At 40.3% G+C, this 24615-nt stretch overlaps 1 protein-coding gene across 46 annotated transcripts in view; it reads right to left on the reverse strand.

Moving 5' to 3' along the window:
• The window catches only part of PTPRD (protein tyrosine phosphatase receptor type D), an 834341-nt gene that overhangs the window by 530864 nt on the left and 278862 nt on the right, over positions 1-24615 (reverse strand). For 15 of the 46 annotated variants that reach the window (XM_045043809.1, XM_045043824.1, XM_045043823.1 and 12 more), the window contains exon 1: positions 702-957. The exons of 1 other annotated variant lie outside the window; for it this stretch is intronic. The gene's annotated coding sequence lies outside the window, so the exon portion shown is untranslated. Of the gene's footprint in view, positions 1-701; positions 960-24615 lie in introns of those variants that run through there. 30 more of the 46 variants (XM_045043802.1, XM_045043805.1, XM_045043822.1 and 27 more) reach the window with 7 other exon arrangements.

The raw sequence follows: 24615 nt of genomic DNA on the forward strand, positions 1-24615 counted from the left end.
AAGAACCTTTGGTTTGTTGTGGCTTTCTTTTTAAATTGTTTCCTGCAACTTGGATTTTTCATTATAAATTCTGCGTCCCCTTCCCTACGGAATGAGTAAAAACAGCAGCTTCCCGTAGCAGAACTACGATCTTTGATTCTTGCCTTGGAAAGGTCTCCAAAACAATCCCCCTCCTCTATGGCAGCCTTGTAGACTTCGATTCCTGCTATTTCTCCTTCCCCCCACTAGTTCAGAGGAAAGAAAGAAAAAGAATTCGCCCCCTCACCATAACCAGCCCTTCTTAAAACAGTAATCACTGCCTCTTAAAAAAAAAAAAAAAAAGATACAGATATATACGGAGCAGAATCCCTGGGTAGGGTCGCCTTGCCCCACTGCTCCTCCATTTCCCCAATACTCTGCCCACCCTAGGAGGAGAGAGCGGGGGTCCATCCAAACACCCTCCATCTCTAGAATTTCCACTCTCCCTGGTCTGAGTTTTTACCCACAGGCAAGCCGTGCAGGGGAGGACCTCTGCCCAAGGAGGTTCAGAAGAGCAAACTGTGTGCGCTCCGGCTGCCGGGGCGCTGGGCTCGCGGACGCGGGAGTGGGAAGCTCCGGCCCGGGAGACGCGGGCTGCCGGAGCGGGGCTCTGGGGCAAGCCCCGAGCGCAGGGAGGGGAGGACACCGGGGGCGGGGGCGGGCCGGGTCACTCGGGGACTTACCTGGTCATGTTGGCTCCGGGCAGCCGCCGCCACCGCCTCCCGCGCCGCCACCAGCACTTTCCCCCAGCGCCTTCGCGCCCCGCCACGGCCGCGCAGCCCGCGCCTGCCCGAGCCGCCGCCTCTGGGCGGCCAATTTAATCCCGCGGAGCTGCGGCCGCCGCCGCGGGAGTCCCCTCAGTCGCTGCCGCCGCCCGGCCCTCGTACGGCCAGCCCAGTCCAGAGCGAGGAAGTGGAGGAGAGTCAGCGAGTGAGTCCAAAAACCCGAAATCCAGCATCCAAAGGAGCGCGTCCCCCCGCCCTCCCTCCACCCCTACCCCCTTCTTCTCCTCCTCCTCCTCCTCCTCCTCCGCCTCCTCCTCCTCCTCCCGGGCCGTCCTCCTGGCCCTTGTGAGCCGGAGGCTTCCGCGGCGGTTTCTCCTCCTCCCGCTCCTCCTGCTCGCCCTGCGCTCGCTTCGCCGGCTGCTGCCGCCGCCGCTGTGTCTGCTCTCCCTCCTCCTCCTGCTCTTCCTCCTCCTCCCGCTCTTCGATGCTCCGCTGCTCGCGGCTGGGGGGTCCGGGGCCGGGTCTCCTCTCCCTCCGCTTCTCTCGTTTCCTCCTTCCTGCTGCTGCTTCTTTTAAAGAGGATTCTTTGGCCACAAATAGCAACTCGGCTGCCCCCCTCAGCGCCTCCCTCCCCTTCTCTTCTTCCCCCCAAAAGTGAAGCGCACGCGAGAGGTAACCAGAAACTGAGGCCGGCGGGGAAAGAGGGGAAGCGGGGGAGAGGGGGTAAGGCGACGTCTGGAGACCGGCCCGAGTGGAGTCGGGAGCCAGGAGGTGGGATGGCCAGTCCAGCCCAGTCCTTGGACCTGGCCTGAACCTGGTGGTTACGGTTGTAGGCGAGGTGATTTGGTGGGGAAATTAAATCAAAAAGCTCAGGAAAGTGATTGGAAAAGCTTCTTTCTTTGTTTCCTTGTCTGAGTGATTTCTAAAATCCTCGTAACGTGCTGGGGATCCCACAGAATCGCGGTGCCCCGGCGCTGGGAGAGTGTGTGTGCGCGTTGCCAGTGCGAGAAGTGTGAGTGTGGGTGCGCCCAGGCGCAGGGAGAGCCAGGCCCGCTGCGCCCGCTGGCGAATCCCTGAATCTGGACCACTGACCCACTGAAAGGGCCGGGGAGCTGGACGAAGGAGGGGCAAGCAGAAGAGCTGGGCGAAGCTCACACACACACACACACACACACACACACACACACACAGGAGGGGGTGGGGTGACGTCACTCTCCAGCATCCATCCACCAGGCCAGAAAAGACCCCCTCTAACAAATTCACTCTTCTCCTAAGAGATGCACACCCGGGTCCTTCCTGCTCTGTGTCCTGGTGCACTGGAGGAAAAAAAAAAATGCTGATCGCGCCCCCATTCAAAGCAGTTATAATAATACAAGGAGCGCTCCTTGATGAGACAGTTTGTGTCCGCCCCAGTTCACCTTGACAGTGTTATTCAGGGATGCTTGTAGGATCTACTTTAGAGTCAGAGAGGAAAGGAAGTATGGAATCAACCTTACTGTGATAACCTTTGTTTTGCTTCCATGCTACCCCCTTTTAGGATGTTGGAAATTCACTGCTCCCAGCTTGTCTGAAGAACACGTAAAACCCTCTCCCTAGACATGCAGTCAGTTGTTCCGCTACACAAGCTTCATCTGTGAACCCTTCATCCACAGAACACACTGGGTGGATTGTTAGCTAACAGGCACATTTTAACCTTCGTCACTCCTCACAGGATCTCTAGCATGTGGACAAAGTCAGTAGCTGGGAGCTACCTTTGGCAATTGGCCTACCAAAATTTTATTAGAAACTTGGTCAGAAAGGTTAAATAAAGTCAGGGCCTCCAACCCCTCCCTTGCCCATTCTGCGTTCAGGCCAGCACATACGCAAAATACTTATGCCTTGCAGGTTCAAGGCTGTTTTTGAAAGGGCAAAGGTAAGATGATCCAGCATCCTGACTGTTGCCTCCAGCTGCATGCTGTACTCCTGAAAGACACTGAAGCATTGGTCAGTAATCCTCAGCCTCTTTTGTGCTCCAAAAAGAAGTCACATATTTTTGCAGGAACCTTGCTAAATTCAGTTTTCCAGCATGTGAGGGGACAGGGCAGGAGGGATCGTTGTGGCCTGACTCTTCCTTTTACGTGTGTGTGTGTGTGTGTGGTCAGCCTTACAGTAAAACTTTAGAAGAAATTCATACCTGTGCAAGCTTCTGGAGCAAGGTGTACCCTTCAGGCTTTTTGATGACATAAGGAACTGAGAGGCTGAGCAGGTGTGATGGACAACTGCCCCTGTGCCTTAAGGATGGATTCAGAAATCTGAGCAGGTGATTCTCACTCAAGGTGTAAACTGTAAACTGATTCGGCTTTCTCCTTGCCACATTCTCCTCCATAAACCGCGAGTCCCATTTTCATCTTGCAAAGTTGGATGTCAGAAGGACAAACAGAAAAGTTCTTAAAGCCCTAACAATCCTTTGCTGTTGCCTTTGGTGGAGAGATACACATCCCTCTGCCACATTTAAGAAGAGTTGACCAGGTTGTTTCAGTATCCCGCTCTTGATTTCAGCTCAGGTCACGATCTCACATTTGTGGGATCACGATCTCACATTTGTGGGATGGAGCAGCATGGGGTTCTGTGCTGACAGTGAGGAGCCTGCTTGGGATTTTCCCTCTCCCTCTCTTGATGCCTCTCTCTCTTTCTCTCTCTCTCTCTCTCTCTCTCTCTCTCTCTCTCTCTCCCAAAATGAATAAATAAACTTAAAAAAGAGAGAGATGATCTGACCAGGTCTGACCTTATTTTAAAAGATCCCAGTTGGGAAGGCTGACTGCTGTCTAAGAGTGTAGTCAAGGAAGTAACAACGTAACCCGCTGATAGCAAGTTAAACTACCTAGAGAACCTAGAGATGATCATGACTAAGGTGAGCAATCAGCAGGTAGCAAAGGGATCCAGAAAGAAGAGACAATCCAGACAGAGAACAATGTAAGTAAGTGAGATTAGCTGGAGGACCATACTTTCCTGACACAATGAGGTCCTAGATGTTCATGTCCTACTATAACCAAATGTCTTGGAAAAAGAAGTGGCAGTGGGATAAGGTGACTAGCAAGTCCGAGCTATTTTTGTACAAGATCCAGCATTATTCAGGGCAACAATGCTGAGGAAGAGGAGATGGAAGAAACAAAGACGCCAGACTTTCTGTGCACATCCTACAGAGGTGGGGTAAGACAGCTGCCTCATATACAAATATTAACACATTCACAACAGATTTGTAACAAAACAGCACTCTGTGGCATCTCCTATAACCTCTGGGAATGTTTGCTATTTGGAGATTTGAAATCAAAGAACATCAGAAGTGGGCTAATTATCTGTTGAAATCACCTAATTTTATAGGTAAGGAAACTGAGTCCCTGAGAGTTTAAGGTGATCCAACTATTTGGTGGCAGAAGCAGCCCCAAAATGCAGATATCATGACCCAGTGTTCCCCTGCCCCCAGCTCTTCCTAATTACCCCTAGTTCTACGTCAAACTGTTTTCCCACTTATCTATGAGCAATAAATATAGATTGTTTTAAAACTATAAATACTTACATGAAGAGAAGTGAAGAAATAGGACTAGACATTTTCTTAGGTCCTTTCCACTCTAACATTCTGTTATGAATAGCATATAGCAACTTTGCTATAGCACAACCCCCTCTAGTGCATAATTCAGCATACAATGAGTATGAGTCTATTTTGGACCCCGTCCAAAGGAGTTAGTTCCTAGAAGTACTTGAAAGATTTTATTCTCATCTATAATGAAACATCCTAAAAAAGACTAAAAATAATCATAACAGCAATGATAGTAATCATTTGTTACTCTTGTATTATGTACTAAACATCATGCTATCCCACTGTTTACAAAAGGCACATTATGACCTGTCATGGGTCACAAATCCAGTAGGTCATAAACAACTTTTTAAGCAAAAGAAATGAAAGTAGGAAAGAAAGAAGAGTGTGCTACATATACTAAATATTGTTCTGTAAAACTTATGTTTTGATCATGTGACTAGTAATTAAGTTTCGAAGCCACTGCCTTGCCTCCAATCTTAACAAGTGCCTTGCTAGTTAAGTATAATTAGCCCCATTGCACAAGTGAGGAAACAGGAATCCAGAGACTAATCTGGCTATGCTGACATAGCTGGCTTGTGGCCAAGCTAGAATTTTAAACCTATATCTGTTTGACTTTCAATTTTGTGTTTTTACTTCTATTTCAATTACACATTATTAACCAAGGAATCAAATACTTGTTGTCGATGATATTTTCTTTGTGAGGGCCAGTTTTTTTTTTTTAATTTAATTTGTAATGGAGAAACATGACATAGGTTCAAGGGACATGTTCTGAAGATGGTGAAGAGTTTCATAAGGTACTGAAATGAATATCTGAGACCTCGTCGTATAGGTGCTAGTCATGTTTAATATAATTCACCAACTTGCTGCTAAATGCACAAATGGGATAATAATTTATGGTTTTAATCTTCAAATGACCATTAATCTCTACAAGTGTTAAAATGTTCATTTGAGAGAGTTTTCCCAGTTTAATTCATACAGCATTTTTCAGGAGCTTACTTCTTAGTCCAAACACAGAACTGGCAATTGAGAAAGGTAAAACAGATATTAAATATAGTCACAAAACAATATTTTGATTTCTTTGGGAACACAGGATCTTCAGTAATCAAACTATACCATAATTCCACCTAAGTTGTAAAAAAGAAAGGAAGGCAGTTGTAACTTAGGTGCCATGCTACTTTTTATTCATATAATCCTATGCATTCTACCAGTAACATTGCACATTTAGGTGCTGTTATTGCCCTCCTTCAGATTGGGAAGCTCCTGCACAGAACTAGGAGGCAAATGAAATGAGAGTCTAATCCTGGTCTTTCTGATTCCACCAATCAAAGTCTCTTTACAAACAAGGGGGCTTCCAGGAGACAAAAAGCTGGTTAGAGATTCTGAGCCTTGCTATGCAAACATTCACATTTTTCTCCATGTGAAAGAAATGCACTGTTTTTTTTTTTCTCCAGGGCAGCATTTCTTGTTGCTGTCAGGCAGCACAGCACTGTTCTCTTAAAGAAAAGCAATCCACATCGTCCTCTAAAGACAGGCCTAGAAAAGCCAGGCCCTGCACCCTGACTCTGTTCAGTTCAGCTGCTGCATTTCCCCCTCACCTGCAGTGTGTAGAGGACGTTATGGTACGATGCTATTTTCCATTGGCTCTGCTACTGGAGATTACAGCATGTGACTGTGACAAATGGATATTCCCATTAAATTCTTTAGTAGAGTGGGGCATTCCATTAACCATTGGCACTATCCCAACCCAAGTGAAACATGGGTCATTTTTTTCCTGTGAGCAAGAAATGAAGGGGGAAAACAAAGGATATACTCTAATTACCTTTCTCTTTCTCTTTCTTTCTTTTTTGTTGCATGCATTACGATAGCCGTATATTACAATTATTTATAATTAATATATGACAAGCTGTCAGCTAAAATTTAACAGGTGATTTGTCAAGAAGTTCCATTAACTCATACATTAAGCAGTGGGTTTCAATATTCCCTAACAATAAAAGTGTGTTTTGGTTTTGTTGTCTTAAGTATATTGTGTTTAAATATTCAGAGGCCACCAATCTTTATATATTTGCAGCATCTTTTAAAAATACAACTATTGCTAACATAAATGGACACTATTAGTAATGCAAGGAATAAGCACATTTAAGTCACTTTAACCTTTAAATGCTAATGTTTTCATTGACAAAACTAACTGCTTAGTGTTTATTTTTAAGTTTTAAACTTTTGTGATTTTTAATACATTTTCCAAATGATGTCTTTGAAGGCAAAGCTGAACAAAGAGGAAAGTAATTGCGGTTACTTATGTTCCATTTAGAGTTTGTATCTTACACTAGAGAATTTCGAAATGAAGGAATATTTTAAAATACAGAAAAAGATTAAGAAGTCACCAGAAAGCCAGTAATTAATCACTCAATAAAGGGGAAATCTACAGAGACCAAAAACTGGTGAAGCAGGCTCCATTTTGCTGAATAGCGAAAGAATGGGGCACATGGTAGAAATGAATCACATATATTTCTTGAGAGGGATAGCAAGAGTCTTTGAACGAGGAAAAGCTTAGTTTCACTATCTACAGAATGTCAATGGCATGGGCTATACCCTGGAAATAAAGTTAAATTTTAAACTACAATATTATTATTATTGGTTCTGTGGCCAGCCAAAGTTCGTATTGTTTAAAAGAATGATAGGAAAAAAAGAGAGAGAGAGAATGATAAAAAAAAAAGGAAAGCAGCATTTGTTTAAAATTTTATCACATGAGGTTGACTCTTATCTTTCAAGACTAGGACTTGCCACAGGATGTTAATGACTCACAATCAACTGCTGTAGAGGGTGTTGAATCTCCTTAATGAAAGAATGCGCTTCAAGATTCAATGGTTAGGATGGGGGGGGGGGGTGAGGGAAAGAAAAAGAAAGCAAGGGTAAAACCTGAAGCACAGCAGTTTTTCAAAGCTTCTAAGACTTCTGAGTCCACCAATCAAGTTCAGTTTTCACATTTTTAGCAAGAACGCCATAAAAAGTTGTGACTTTATTTCTAAAGGGTCTTTCAAATAGAGTTTCAGAAAATGATTTTCAGAAACTCAGAAGTGACATAGCACAAGTTGATTTCTGCATAATAGTAAGTATATCTCTTCACAGGCTGGGGATTATAAATGACCAGTACAAAAAAAATGGTCCCGGTATCCTTGACAGGGGTCTGTTACTAGCCCTCAACCTGCTTCCCAGATACTGCAATGTCCCCAAGTGTAGCTGTGGATGCTTTTGCACATATTCAGGAGCAGTTTTCAAAGCAGTGAAGTTAGCAAAAACAAAAACATCACGACTACAACTTTTTCAGTCACTTTTGAAACTTTTCCCTATCTTTGTCTTATTCATCTTTACTTACACTTTAATTACGGCACTTAACGATTTCTAGTGGGTGTTCATATTTAGGAAACATTTCCTCTCCACCCTTTGAGAACAGATTGATGTCTGATTAGAAGCCCAAAACTCTCATCATAGTGCTTTAAGCACTATAGGTACTTCATAAATATTTGAGGAAGTAAAGGAAGGGAAGGGTGGAGATAGGGAGAAAGAGGAAATAAATGGTTGTCAATTGCCCTTTTTATGTGAAATACCACTTTCTTTACAAACTTTATTGCAGTCCGCTAAACACAATGAATTTGTCCTGCCTCTGTTCTCCCATTCTTTCATTTTCTTATTTGGTATCTGCTTATATTTTTATTGCATATATTTGTGACCTATTAAGTCCTGAGCATGTCCACACTCTTTGTATGGCCATCAATAAGCACAGAACCTGGACCCTAAGGAGATCTCAAAAGATATCTGCTAAGTGAATCAATGGATGATAACATGGGCTATTAACAATCTTTGACTTTGAGAAGCACAAAAGCAAATGAGGTCAAACAGTTGTTTTTCTCTGCCTTCCCCTTGGCAAAGAAACCAGTGGTCGGCCAGACACCTAGAAACAGTCCTGAACAGGACACTTGGCACCCATCCTTTTTACTTTTTCCCTTCTATCAAAGGGACCTCCTACCTAGTGAGTGTCAGGCTCTAGGAAACATCCTACCTTGTACCAAGTGGAAGTCAGAAGGAACAAGGCACCTGCTTTGCTTTTCCATCTCAGAGCTGTGCTGCCCCAGAACAGGCTGTGTTCTAAGGGTTTGGATGTCATAACTGCTCAGTCTGGTCAGTTCTATACTGGGTGAAGAAGAGATGAGAAACTAGACCAGATGCTGAAAGCTGGAATGTTTTGTCTGCGATTCGATCCTTGTTGTGCCATCCATAACACACTTGCCTTTTGTTAAAGTTATATCTATACTTGTTTTTCTCATTCTTTCCCTATGCCTCTGCCACAGGCCAAATCCCAGATTGCGAGACTATAAAATCTTTAAGAGAAAGACTGGGTCTTAATCTCTGTGCATACCTTGTACATCTGCAGAATGTCCTGTACAAGGAATACATGATAGAATGCTGTTTAATTGAATTTTCCAAAGTCTAATGTTTTCTTTAAAATTCATGGGAACTCTGTAGGGCACAAGCACATCCCAAGTTTCCCCATTTAATACATTCTATTATATTGTCCTCAGGGCGTATACGTGCACTTATCAGATCACATTTCCAAATGTTTCGACTGCCAAACCCCTAGAATGGAGGTTCACAACCTTGGCTGTACATTAGAATCATCTGGAAAACTTTTAAAACATATGCCCTGGGACAATGCATATGAGCTGAATTGGATTCTTTGGGAATGAGGCTCTAGCATATTTTTTTGAAAAGCTTCCTGAGTGATTCAAATGTTTAGCCAAGGTGGAGTAACCTTGCTTTACAGCTCTAGGAAGTATGATTTGAAAATCACTAGACTAGATTATTTCTAAAATATTTTCCAGCTTAAGGATTCTTTGTGAAAGCACTTTTATTTTATAAGTGAAAAAGAAATGACCTTTTGACTGGATTCCATTTTTAGGTAGTCACTACAAATGAAACACAACCCAAATTTCATACACGAGGGCTGTGTTTTTAGCGTTTCCTTCTACTTGGCTTTCATGTGTGCCCATTCATCCCATTGGTCACTCATTCAGGCCTCCACTGTGTGTGAGGCATGTCAACTCTGCACTATTAAGTGATTTGAAGAATGTAGGCTGCAAGCAGGGCACACATATTAAGGAAAACCCTTTCATCCAAATACAATACAAACATCCCCTAATGATTTTCATCCCCTGCAGTTCCATTCAAAGGGGAAGAAATGCCATCAACTGACTGAAATTCCAGCCACACCACCCCCAATAAATCTGTGATTAAAACAAAGAAAGAAAGGAGCAGAAAGATTGAAACTTGTCTTGGAAAACATTTGGGATTGAGTCTTGATGTTTGTGTGTTATTTTCAGAGTTAAATCAGAAATAACAGAAAACTACCACTTTGAGAGAGAAAGATGTTGCTCACACATTTTTGCTTAAGGAATTCAGTTTCTTGAGAGGGAAGTTTTTCTTGGTGAACTCTAATAATAGAAAAACTATCAGCTATGTAAACTACACAACTTAGAGCAGCCTTCTTTTATTTCTCTAAGAGTTGCTAGCACCCCATACCTAATGCAAGGAATGCTCTCCATGCCATGTTATTCAATATGACCACATGAGCAGCACTTTGCAGTTCACAGAGAACGTTGAAACACCGCTTTTAAGGCTCCTAATAATTCTTTGGATGGTAAACACCCAGTTTACACATGACCCAGATCCGTGAATTGACCTCTGGGCCAGTTATGGGGAGTCAGAATTTTTGGCAAAGCTTTTCAGGTACTTCTGAAAGCTGCAGTGATAACTCAGTTCAAATTCATTGATTTTCATTGTTCCTAGGAAAATAACCCAGTACAGCTGAGCAGTTTCTGGCACTTCTGAAGAGGCTAGTTCCCTTTTTCTAGGATTTGCCTTTTTTTTTTCCATACTTTTCAAAAGGGGAAAAAATCACAGGTGGCACTATTTTACCTAAATCTACAAGCTTTTTGATTCTGCTTTGCACAGCTGGCTCATTCTAACAGTTGCCCTCACTATGAAGGCACTCCTAGCTTCTGGCATTGGTGGCAGGACTTGAATCCTACCTACTTCCCTTCTGGCCATAACTAAGGTCTTAACAGCCTATGGAGACCGCAGGCCTCCTTCAGCAGGCAGCTCTAATTACATGAAATTTGCTGGACATTGTAGTGCAAACCCAGCAGCCTGCTGGGACATTTCAGTCGGCTTCAGCCTTGTATTTGGGAACCAACTAGTTCTAGCTGTTATACTCAGGAAGAGAATTGCCATGAGCTACTAGTGTTGGTGTGTGTCTTTTGCCATCAGTTTTTTTTTCTTTAACTTAAAAGTAAAATGTTCTCAGTTAGCCACCCTGCCCCCCACCATACATTATATTGGATCAGTGTAATATTACCTTGGAAATACCATCTCATATAAAACTCTGGAAAAAGGCCAAATAGACCCCTCAATAAACCTTTAGAAGAAAAGTATGCATTTCAAGAGAGGAGACAATGTTAGTTTTACCTTATAATTACTCCTAATCCACACAGAGACTGGGGAGAAGAGGATTTTGATTTTATGTCTGGAATGAAATACACTTGATTGGAAAGGAAGATGTGAGAGGGAAAAATCCTCAAAAATTAAAGGAAAAGGAAGTGTGTGTCAACCACCCCAATCTTCCCAATTCTCAAACTTTCCAAATTCCTTTGGTTCACCACCCCAACCTTAGTTATACTCCCTTGTTTAACAACCCTCCAGCTATTATGGTTACAGTCTGGGAAATTTGTCAAAAGAAGAAAGATTCCAAAGAGTTTGGTTTTTTTCTCTTGGGCAATAGAAAACCATGAGGGTGGTAAGATGCCAGCGTGAAAACACACACACACACACACACACACACACACACACACACACCACAATCTTTCCCTTTCCTTCTGGAATTCAGCAGCCCATGATGTGCTGGTCCTTTTGGCCTTGAAGAAAACACTATGGGCAGGAGGGGGCAGAGATATACACAGACCATACACTCCAACTCAGATATACTCCAATATAGATGACTACTGTAGTTTTATCCTCTGTTCTGATAATGCCCAAAGTGCAAAGGATATTGGGAAAAATGGACACAAGGCAGTTTGCCATATCTTTGGGCATCTGAAAGGGTAGAAGAGCTTTATGCTTTTTATTGTCTGCATGCTAAGAAGAAAAGGCAGCCATCCCATTCAAAACCACTAGGTCCCCACTCATTTCCTTCTATTTTGTCTTACACTGTTTAAACTCCCAAATAAGTACACATGTTGCGAGGTTCGTAATTAAAGTATTGGCAATGTCTGTTCTCTTGCTTTTAATTCCACTTATATGAATGTTCCCATCACTCTTTTTAAAAGCCCTGGGCATATATTCAAAACATACAACCCAAACAAATAAACAGCATAACCTAAGCCAAACCCACCAATAACTGGACACTATCCCTGGTTTGGAAGGCCACCCTGAGAAATTACTTAATTCCAGTATATTCTGTGAATCAAAGTTCATAGAGCTGAAAATGGAAGTTTTCTGTTGGTACCTTATCACCAAAAAAAAAAAAAGAGTGAGATATGAAAATAAGCCACGGAATCAGTTATTGGAGATTCAATGGAGTAAATTTCACTGTGAATGATATCCTTAGAAAACAGGATATTTAGTGAGGAGCAGAGTTCCTATGGGGAATTTTAGGGCAGGGTTAAACTTTGGTAGTATTCTTTGCAAGTGCTGAGAAAGAGTTTATATTTAGAGCTAAGTTCTTGATCTTATCTAATGATTGACTTTTCATGGCCTTTGGAATTAACTTTGATAGCAAAATTCCTGTCTGTCATTTACCCCTAAAGCTGACAGGATCACAGCATTGGAAGCTGCTATAAATGAGGCCATGATAAGAGTGAACACTTTACCAATGGGAAGGACTCCCACGCATAGGAAAAAGAATAAATTTACTACAAACTGTTTTTTCCCTTGGTGTGGCCAAAAAAGAAATATGTCAACAAAATTCAAATTTTGGTGTGAAATTTCTCCAATACAGAATTGACAGAACTGCCCAAATGCACTGTTTGGAGTAGTAAAGAAATAAGGATTTTTGGCAGTAATTCAGGCTGGCACCGTGGCCCTGAGGTACTAGTGAGAAGCAACATGTCCTCTGCAAAATGGCAACCTATGGAAATCAGCAACAGCACAAATCAATCAACAGCCAGGGCCAAAAACTCTTGCTTCCGTTTCCTGACAGAACAAACCACTATAAAGTTGGCTCACAGCCCCAACAAAAACTGAAAAGTTTATAACAAGTGGTACCACCTGTGCTTGTGTCTCAGCCTCCCCAAAATAATTTCCTCTCCTGGGTCTTCTAAGTGTGGCAAAGGGTGAGGAATGTGTCGGAGAGTCTGGGAAGAGGAAGAAGGTTCCAACGTGGAGCCTGCAGAGCGAGTGGATTAGCATCATTTGTGCTAGCAGAGAGCTCAGCGACTCTTTCTCCTGTCCTCTGGAACAACTGTGTGTGATATGATCTCCCATCCCCTATCAAAAAAGGCTCTGTCTTCAGGAAAACAAAGACTTTTCAGCTCAGTGTTGTTCTCTCACATGATTGAGATTTCTTTTTAACAATGTTATATTATTACAACCTTTGTAAAGCTCCGGATAAGGAGGCTGTGTTAATAACACACAAAAAAAGAAAAGCAGTTTGTTTATAAAAGCTAGTGTTTTGACCATAATTATACTTTCCTCTGTCTTCTTGATGAATCAGGAATTTCTGAGCCAGGTATCTGCACAAAGCATGATAAAACTAGGTTCATCCAGGATGTGACCTACATTTATGTAAATCTTGTGGAAACAAAGTTCTGTTCTCCATCCCTTATTTTTTTTTAAATCTGTATTTCTTTTTTATCTTTGATTTTCATGAAAACCGTCCAGGGACAGTCCACATTTTTCAGAAATAACAAATTTTTCAGTACAGGAGGCAGCATTTGCCAGTATAGCAACAAGAAACCAGCCAAGTTGCTTTGGAGGAGTTAAGTAAGTACATTTCAATAAGGACCCAAACAAACCTTGGCAACCAATCAGAAAAACAAGTCATCAATGCATTAAGGAAGCCCTCAAATATGAGTGCTGTCGGTGGAAAACAGAGTTACTCACCAACTGAAAATGTTTACTTGAAGTGAGAATTATTTTATGGAAAACCACTGTGAGTTTTGGAATACTTACAATCTGTTCAGATTGGTCACTGTGTACAATGTTCCTGCTGCAATATGCCCTGAGACTTCTAATCTGTCTGCCTAATAGAGCAGGTGGCGAGATTCTCTACTGAGCTGTTGGCTCCTGGAGGGCAGGAACCATGTCTTATTCATCTTGTATCTTGCACAGTACCCAACTCTTCAAAGGCAGTCGATAAATATTGAATGAATGAATCTTTATATACATGACCACACTCCCTGATCCCTAGCATAAAATATCAACACGCCATCTTCTCAATCCTGTTGCCCTGCTTTACTTTTCTTTTGAGCAATTAATGCCAGCTGTCATGCTATGTGGTTGCTTTTATTATTTATTATTTCTTTTTTTCCCCACCAGAATCTAAGTTCCCAGAGGGTAAATTGAACAGGTTTGATTAATTGGATAGCCCTAGTTCCTAAGGGGGTACCTAGTTATATAACAGGCAATTATAAATATGTGTTGACTTTTGAATGAATGAATGATGAATGATGAAAGAATGAATGACATTCTATTGTCTATTCTATTCTATTGTCTAATGCCCCTCTATTTTTCTTTCCTCTTCATTTTCATCTATCTCATCTTTTTAAAAGTTTATTTATTTTGAGAGAGACAGGGAGACAGAGAGGTAGAGAATGAACAGAGGAGGGGCAGAGAGAGGGGTACAGAGGATCTGAAGTGGGTTCTGTGCTGACAGCGGACAGCTTGATGCAGGAGTTAAACCCATGAACTGTGAGACCTGTCTTGAGCCAAAGTCAGATGTTTAACTGACTGAGCCACCCAGGCACTTTCATCTATCTCATCTTAATAAGGCCAGAAAATTATACTATGAACATAAATATCTGTAAATAGTAACAAAACAAGGTTTCTTCATTACATAATGACTTGTTCTGAATAATGGAAGGATAAGGAGACCAGGTCTTGCTGATCTCTGGCATAAGTGTCTACAAACCTGCCGATAAGTATGAGTGACAAGAAAAGAGGATGAGAGGAAGGGGAGAAACAAAATATTCTCCTGTAGCAATCAGTGGTGGGTGGGCTCCCTATGAGCTGACCAGCTACCTCATGTAAATAGTAAAACACATTTGTGAACCATCTCCCAGATTCTACTAATAAAAACATATGACTAGTTTCTTCATCATACTGGCTTTCATGTGCTTCCAGTCTTTGAGGAATAAAACTACATCTTCTCTAGATTTTCAGGTCCTTTAGAACATCACTTATAGCTTAGGGCAACATTTTAATAATATAATATAATATTTGTTTCCTTTGGACATTTCTGCATTGTCCTCATGTGTAAATGAATAACAATCCCAACCCATTAATAAAATTCCCATTTTACCTCCCAGTTGAATGGTGGATAAAATCCCCGAGTGGGTGGCTCAGTGCCTTGCCTGTGACTTACATGTGGTTGGTCATCCTTCCAAATATAAGACTTTCAACTGCAAACTCCAGATATTATTTATTTCTTTTCAAATCAATGTGGAATAGGAATTTCTTTTTTTCCTTGTAGATGTCCACAATATGTGATGTCAGTTGAACATACTTATTGTTGCAATTTCCCAATTTGGGTATCACCAAATGAAACTAGAATAAATAGGAAAGTGGCCTAGCTGCAGAGTCTAAGTCTGGAAAAAACAATGAGTAGGAAATGTCTGTCATTGGCCTTCTCACTCTTGCCCCTTTTCTCCACTCTAGGTCTCCTCTGAGCATCTCACTCTCTCCACGTTGATCCCAATGCCTTACGTACTCTGGATTGTCCAACCACTCAGCTGTCTTGCTCACTTAATGAATCTTGTCTCTCCCCTAATTTATTATAGTGGAAATTGCATGGGATATGAGCGAACATAATCCCTAACTTTGTTAATAGCTGTGTGTAATGGGGTGAGCTGTAAAATTCCCCAGAGTCCTCATTTCTTTATCTATAAAAACAGAGATAATAATATTTATTTCACAGAGCTATTGCACAGACTATATAAAATCATGCACTTGAAACTTCCACTCAGAGCCTATCTCCTGGAAAATGTTAGGATACAATGTCTAGATATTTGTTCTGACCTAAGTTGGTAATTCTAATGAAACTTTCAAAACAGAAAAATGGAGGAAATTCTTCTAATGGATGGTGAGAGGATTCCTTCAGATGGAGCAAGGGTGGTATGGGGAGGAAGTGGAAGATTTAGGGCCATGATGACAGTTGGTCAGTCCCCAAGCTATACAACCATACATGGACACACAGAAAGTAGACACTTTTATGAAATGAAAAAAAAATGGTGAGAAAAAAAACCTAAAGGTTTTTGGGATGAATATTTCAAGCATAAGGTGAACATCTCGAAGTATATTTTCTAAAGTGTGTAGCAAAGACAGGGAGTTGGTAGTTGTAAAATCAACAAATCTAGTTGTATGGATGCTAATGTATATTATTGTGTTTACTAATAAGTATTATCTCATTCTCTTAATGATATTTAACATCTGTAATGTATTGTGTTTTTACTGTGATCAGAAGAATAAGCTCAAGACTCAGAGTGGGCTGAACTCCTGGCTCAGCCATAAACAGATGACATTTTACATGTGCCTTAAGCTCTCTGAGCCTCACTGTCCTCATGAAAGGAGGAAAAAACATACACACTTTTTACAGGTGGTGTGAGACACATAGAGCACAGATTATTGATGATGCTGATCCAGGGAATTAGCCAATCCTAAAGTCCTATCTCTGGATTTTTTTTGAGATAAGTATCCTCATGGTTTCAGTAACATTTTTGGTGGATTTCCTCTTGCTTGGAGCTCAAAGCATCTTAACTGGTCCATCTCTTTTTTCAGTTCTTCAGTATGTGACCATATGTATAAGAGAACCAAACACTGAACTGGCCTGATCTTGTGGCTTCCACCACATATGCTCTAATGTTCTTTACCTAACCCAAGAGAGCCTATGTGAATGTGAGTATGAGTGTGTGTGTGTGTGTGTGTGTGTGTGTGTGTGTGTGTATGAGTTGCTATTTAAACAATTCACAAGACATAGCTGAAAAAATTCTGAGATTGGTTTTATTAACAATACACTTGAGGTATATATTGGGGAATAGTCATCAAACCAAATTAGGTGATTAAAAACTCATACTTTAAACATCAGTTTATCTTTCCCTTTAACCTCTGGAGATAGACCAAGAACCTGCTTTTCTGTGGGAAAAAAAAAATGTTATGAGTCCTGAAAACTCCTTATGCCTCTAAACCTCCTTTGTAATGTTCATGCACTCTAATATTACAGGATAATCATTTTACTGCAATATCCTCAGAAGAATTTGGAGGTTTGTCATTTCCTGGTTAAAGGTTTCATTATTTGCTTCTGGCAGAAACCTAGTCAGGAAGAATTCATTGGTTTATAATTCTAAGTTAATACACTCTGATCATTTAGAAATTTACTTGCAAAAATAACTCAGCATATTTGTTGTTCTTTAAGGACTGTAGTAAAACTTCCCTGAGTAACTTGGTACACTTTGCAAATAAGGACTAGTTTTAAATACTTGAATGAAAGATGCAAGTATGTTTACATACAATTTTAAAAGCTACAAAGTTCAAGATCTCTGCTCATAGATGACCAGAGTGAATTATGTTCTAAATCTGTCCTTATTTTAAATGTTTCCTTCTTGTCTTTTTCTTTTACTATTCTGTTTCCCATTTTAAATAATTTGTATCAGTCAAAGTAGTAGACAGATAATCTGGACCTTCTTCCAAGAAGTCAAACAGAAAGAATCCAGGGTAACTTCTATGTCGAATTAATGGTTCATTAGAACATTGCATAATCTACCTGAGGAGGTAAACATCGCATTTTTAGCTGTTTTGAAAATTTTATGAGACATTGACGTGGGGATTTTTATAGTGGCAGTTTATTTCTCTTGTTGTAAAGAGCAAAAATAAATTAGCTTTTTAAATTAATATCTAGATAGATTAACATATTTTAATGAGCAAGCTATCTTTTATTATTTTGGTATTTTTTATGACTTTTTTCTGACAATAGGTCAAATTATAAAAATTTGCATTTGCATCTACTTATAAAATGATAGAAGTTTATCAGGAACAAAAATACAAAGGAACTTTCAGATCTCCATTAAACTTGACATTTTTTTCTAGTAACATTTGCCTAGAATGATAACCCGCAGTGACATTTTATACTCACAGCGGAGACAGGCCAACAGATGAAGTTTCCAGGGGTCATTCTTTTGTCCTTTGCCCTTTAACATTTAAACACTGCAAACAAGTGTTTCTAACTCCTCTCAGATAATCCCATTCTCACTTTCTTAAACATGAAGCCTGTGAAGGATACTGGTTGGAAATAAAGGTGTCTATGGACAGAACCCCATGAAATATTGCCCATGGTCCACCTTGAAGTACCGTAGATAGAGGGTTAAATCCCTCCTTGGCTATTGATACTATTCATCTTGTTTTTGTTGTTTCACTTTTAATGTTTATTTATTTATTTTTGAGAGGGAGAGAGTGTGAGCAGGGGAGGGGCAAAGAGAGAGTGAGAGAGAGGATCCCAAGCAGGCACAGCGAGCGAGGTGGGGCTCCAATTCAGGGACTGTGAGATCATGACCTGAACCACAATCAGTGGTCAGACCCTTCACCGACTGAGCCACCCAGCCACCCCTGATACTCTTCATCTTAAAGGAAGTTGACAGTTTTATGATTAGCTTTGGAGATTGACCAGATATTCTGGAATTTAGTGCTTTGTGGTCACTGAAAGTGGTATATACTAATCATACTTGAGGAGAATAGTTAGCTTATATTGTAAGGTATTACTTGTTTTCAGGAAATCATCTGAAGGAGGTTTATGAAACATTGTGTCTCAGGGTCCCTAATAGCTGGATAACTTTATGAGATGGGACAGCAGTGGAATTTTTCCACTCTATGTCTTTCTGTGTAGTTCTTCATTTCAGGCACAGACAATACATGGAAGGAAATAAAATGACCACTGTATCCAAAGATGGAAGAAGAATACTAAAGAAGTGTTGTAAATGTTTAAGAAGAAAAGAGAAATTATCTTATTTACTACTAATGTAATTCTCTGCACCTTATAATCCCTTGTAGAGTTCACAATGCAAGAAAGAACGGCCATAGCTGTGCCCTTGGTGACTCTAGGTAGATGCCAATCCTACATCTCCTCCAGGCCACCGTTGGTTGTACTTCTGTGTTTACTATGCTCCTCTGGTAAGTAACATAAACATGTCTGGTTTTGATGCAGAGCAATTTCCTTTACCCTGGGCAAGGATGGAATCAGAGGCCTAAGGTACCTACATTCAGAACTTCCTTAAAACAATGCATCTTTCTGTATTCCAGAAAGAGGCCTGTGTCTCCAAGTGTCTACAGGAATTGCTATCCCTTCCTGGACTCATTATGGGTTCAGATAAATAAGATCCATTATCCTCAAGATGGGTGAGTGGTAGGGAGGGAGAATGCCCTTCAAAGTTGTCTTGGATGTTCCTGTTTTATTTTTACAATAAATAAAAGTGCTGGGTGTGGCTGGTCCATGAATAGTGAACAAACAATGTGATCAGGTCTAGTAGGCTTGGCTCTGCATTCATTCATTTGCTCACTCATACCTCCTTTTCATTCATTTACTAAAATATCTACTGAGAGCCCACTATGTGCCTGGCACTCTGCAAAACACTAAGAGTACATGGATGAGTGAAAACAGACATAATTGGGTCACTGGTCTATTATCATGGAGCTCACTGGTCAGTAACAGTCAGTCCTGATTATTATTTTAGTTTTGGATGTCCCTTTATAATTAATGTCCACCTTCCTATCCAAATTGTGAGTTATAGACTTGTTAAAATAGTCTAAACTTTTTTTTAGGGGAGAGAATATTATTTAATTTCAGTAATTTAGAATAGGATCATGCATCTTGGAGTTGATGCTAACTTCTTCTAATTTGTCATGACAACCTCCCAGCATTAAAGTTTATTAGACTTTGCTTCAACTTTACTCAAAGAGACAGAGATGGAGAGAGGCCGGACCAAATCCAGAAGCCAAAGCTCTGGTCATTCATTTTCTGAGACTGCTCCAAATACCCCTGATGTGCTTCCAGGTATTATAAAGTGTGTAATGAGAGAGGAGTGATCCTTCCAAATCACATAAGATGAGAAACCTATTGACAGAGAGTGAACCTTTTTGGTCTCACTGCTTAAGTAAGAATTTTCAAAGCAAACATTTCAACCCTCCACTTGTAACACTGTTTACAGAGAAAATACACCCTGTGTTTACTGTGGGGCTGGAATGTAGCTTGCAAAATAAAGGCAGGGGGATTCCTGGGTGAAAGGAGGTCAAACTGTAGGGAAACTAAGACAGTCATTTTTCTCTCTTAACCCTGAGCAGCTCATTGTCTTCTGCCAGTAATTGACCTGGTTGTATCTGGTATAAACTGGGATGGTAGCCACATTGATAATGGCTGAATAAACAGCATATTAATGGCAACTGTTTTGAAAGATAAGGAGAGATTTCAGATCCTCAAGTCGCTTTTTCTGAGGGATGCTTCAATTCAAAGCCTGGCTCATCCCCATTCAGTTTTATCTGTGGAAATCGCCAGTCACCTGCTTCTGCTTTTTCCCTTCAATAAAGATGATGATGTGGCACAGCACACAATCATCTCCTACTCACTGCTGTTAATATTATTATTTTTATTGAGCACAATTCTAACTTCTCAGAGCTAACTGTTACTGTTCAATCTAAGGGCACATACTAGGAGTAATGTTATTACAAGCAAATGATCCAGGTACCTGCACTTTTCTCTCTTCATCCACTCATGTCTACTGTCTCTCATCCTATGGCATCAACAAGAAGTGATTATTCATGTATACAACATCAAATTTATTCAACCTCCGCTCAAAAGATAATTAAAATATTTTAATACACTTTGTTTCTTTAGCTTAAAATAATATTTCTAAGGTCATTTCTGATATGCAGCAAGGATTGGCAATACACTGTGGTCCCTCATTTAAAAATCAGGTTGTAATTGTTTATCCTTTCTCTCGTTACTCATTCCTTTCAATCATATTTATTAAGCACTTACTACATGTCAAGCATTTGGGGTAGAGTGGAAAAGAAATAGATTCCTTGTCCTCATGGAGCTAAGAGTCTAGCGAGAGAGACTGTTCTGTAAACAGTTGTATATTAATCAAATCTTTATACATTCATATTAAAGTTCAATAGGGTAATATGGTCTTAAAACAAAGTTCTCCTTAATACTTTTGTAAGGCAAAGCAATGGCTTTTACTGTATCTATTTGGCTAGGCCAGATATATCAGGCTTTATTAAAGCTGGTCACAATTTTCCTCTTGAACATGAGAATGCTTTCCTTCTACAATGTCTCTGCAAAGGATCACAATGATGTAGATAATATAGTTTGCTCAGTAGAGGACAATGATGGAGCCATGGTATGCATCACTGTGTATTGATATAATTACAGTAGTATAAATTTAAATAAAGAACAGACACATGGACAAGTAAATAAGCACAATTCAATGTATGTGCTCTACTAAAAATGTGAGACCATAGCATAGTGAAAGGAATAAGGGGTGGAGCCATTGGAGACAGAGTTTAAAACAAACAAACAAACAAAAAACCTTCCAGGTCCAGGTTCTTAAGGATTAATAGAATTAACTAAAGAAAGGAAGAAATGGTGGAGGAAAAGAATAAATTAACAGAGAATTAACGACACCTAGCCATTATCCTCTCTGTGGTTATTTGGTCATCCTCTCATGGAAAGAAAGCCTCAGTTCCCTCCCCATTCTCCTGGACTCTTAATGGGTTCTTTCCTGTCATTTGACTCAAAAGAACACGGGAAAGAGGAGGGACGCACCACTCAGCTCTCTCACCATAAACGAAGTTCTGTCCCACTGTATGGGATTGGGCTGACTATCGTTTAAAAGGCTGGTAGAAAAATAAGGGAAAAGAGAATAGCCTCAGTATCCTGAGGATATCTCAAAGGTCAGACAAATAAAAGTGGTCTGGAAAAAAAGTATCCTAAGGCAAGGACCAACAGGTTCTTCTGCTTTCCTTCTTTTCTTTATGATATTGGGAAGAAGTATTGTTAACACACTGGCTAAAAACAGAAACCTGGTCCCTTTATTTTATTTTGCCTTGAGATTTATTTTTAGAGTATCTCATCTTAAACTTGTAGTTCTGGAAAGGATCTTTTAAAAAGTCTAATCCAACCCCCTTGTGTTATGAATTAAAAAATTACCGACCAGAGTGGTGAGATAATTTGTTCAAGAGCACAATTACTTAGGGGACAAAGTTGAGACCTGAAGCCAAATCTTCTGGTGCCCCCCAAAGTAGAGAGTAATTTAGAATTAGTCAGACCTGGTTTGCATCTGTGCTCTGATTTATATTTGTATCTGTTTCCTCTGTATAAGGGACATTATAATAATTTACAGGGAACTTATGAGAAATAGATGAGAAAATATATGAAGAGCACCTAGCAGAATATCAGATTCATTGTGAATGGTCACCTTTACAGCCTCTTTCTCCTTTTTTACCCAAGAAAAACCATGCTGCAGAAACTGTGAAGATCTGATTAAGGTATTTTAGAACACGACTTTAGAAGCCAATCTGAAATCATGGACATTACTAATGGAAGATAAATGTAAGAATTTATATATGTACATTCGTGTATACTTGCACACACATGGTTTCCTCCCACAGTGAATAATGTGTGAAATTTGAAATATTTGAAATTCCTGGTAATGCCTTAATAATACCAATTATTTTCATCATGAATACCACTAATTGAGCACTTACTATGTGGCAGGTATTGTGCCACTTCAATTACAAACATTAATGCTAATTCTGGCAGCAATCTAACAGATCACTTCACAAATGATGAAACCAAGGGCAGAGTCATTGAGTCCCACAACTAGCATCAGAATGATATTAAAGTTATAGAAAATTTTCAACTCTCAGATTTGTTTCATGCAGAATAATTAGAGGTGATTTCTTAAAATCCTGTCCAGCACAGATGCCTAAACACTTAAACTAGCAGCTGCTCTCCTTGTATATTCAATGGGCAGTGTTGCTAGGCTTGATAGGTCAGGACCATAAACTTGGGTAATTTAAAGATGGAACAAAGGGCATAGATGACGATTTCTTCCAAGCACACACCTGCTGAGAGCTATGAGTAACTATCCCTAAGGTCAGACTTAATTGGATTTAGATCCAAATGAACTCTGACATGTTGATTATTCACTGCTTGAAAGCAGAAGGAAGAAAAATGCTAAGGTGAGAGGTCAGGAGTATAAGTTTTCCTTTTTCTCTCCTGTGGTTCTGAAAAGTCCCCACTGAGGACTTTCTTTTTATTCAGGTTTTATATTTTCACTTTTAAGGTCACTTGGGGAACCTAAATGTTCTGGTACTCTATACATCCCAAACACATATCTTTCCTCACATACTCAGGTTCTATAGCTTCTAGAATCAGTCCTGTGATGGATATTAGGAGCCTACGAAGGACATCACAAAGTAGTTGGGGATACATATTCGAGAATTCTCACAATTAATCTCCTCCACAGAATTTTAATAAAGGGAGGTAAGCAATCTTAGAGGTGATAGGAATATTAGGGTGAATAAGAGTGAATTGTCTGCTCTATCCCAAGCTTTGTATATCTTACCTCAGTTAATTTTCATAATTATTATTCTCGTTTCATCACAAGTACAATTCTTATCCTCATTTTATCAAAGAAGCAATTGACGCTTAAAGATGTAATGCCATGCAACAGTAAATGGCAGAGTTATTATTCAAAATTCAGCTCTGTCTGATTCTGGCAGCCAGAGCTCTGGGAGGATGGCTATTCTGATATGGTCACAGAAAGGCTAGATACTGGGTTAAACCCACCAAAAAAAAGCTTCCTGGAGGAGGTGGGTCCTGAGTTGGAAGACAGAGAAAAAAGAACAAGTGGCTTGATGGCTACAATATGGGTAGAATAAACTGGAGTGAAAAGAGGAATGTGAAGGATTCAAAAGAATATTCTCTGAGTTTGGAGCTGGACCCAGTGATGAGGCTAGAGACAGCCAATGGTTGTTTCAACACAGCAGGAGAGCAACTGGATACTTGAGAACCAGAGAACAATCTGGGAGCCAGAGAGTGGGAGCAGACTACCCTAGTCACTTGTTAAAGATCAATAGGTATATGGAAAATTCTGGAAAGGAAATACACCTCTTTGATTTCTGAAAGGTAGTAACAATGTTTCCACAGTAGATGAAATCCATGACAGAAAAGATGAGTTTGTAGAGAAGAGAAAGACCACAACTGGGTTGCCATAGCTCAACCTGTGTTTGTCATGCATCATTCCTTCATTTAGCAAGTACCTACTGAGTACCTACTGTGTGTCAGGCTTGCTGTGGTCACAGGAGTTTCCACAATGTATACCTGAACTACAGCAGCATATCAGGTCTGCCCAGAGGAAAAACAAAGTTATCTCTTGCATTCCAGTGACAGTGACATAAAATTGATGACCATTGAATCAATGAGGAAAAATTCACCATAGAAATTTAAGTGCTTTTGAGAATGAGATGGGGTTAAAATGACTATCCTAGTACAAGTGAAGTGTTGATAGTGTTGAATAAAATGGAAACAGGAGAGCCTACACTTTAAGAGGAAACAGAATAGGAAATGTGGATGAGATTTATAATGATGATAATAGTTCCTATTTGGGGACCCTGTACTTTGGCTGTACTAGATGCTTTACTTATTCACCAGTCTGCACTACAGCTCTGTGAATAAGTTATTACCCTCATTTTATTGGTGAGCTGTAGGATGACCAGCCATCCTGAGGGGTTTCCCTGGCAGAGGACTTTTAGTGCTAAAGCTAGGGGAGACCCAGACAAACTGGGATGGTTGGTTACCTGAGAAGAAACTGAGGGTCACAAAGTCGAAAGTCAAAGACAGAATATGAACTCATGCCCAAGACTTCCAGATGTCTTTCCACTATAGCACATTGCCTCAATATTTAAAAATCCCAAAATTACAAATATTAGACCACATATTCTCTTTTCTGTTTTCTTTTTCTTGTTTGTTGTTGTTTTTGT

The sequence above is a fragment of the Felis catus genome, chromosome D4 (genome assembly GCF_018350175.1).
Source record: "Felis catus isolate Fca126 chromosome D4, F.catus_Fca126_mat1.0, whole genome shotgun sequence".
In the NCBI taxonomy this organism is placed as follows: Eukaryota; Metazoa; Chordata; class Mammalia; order Carnivora; family Felidae; genus Felis; species Felis catus.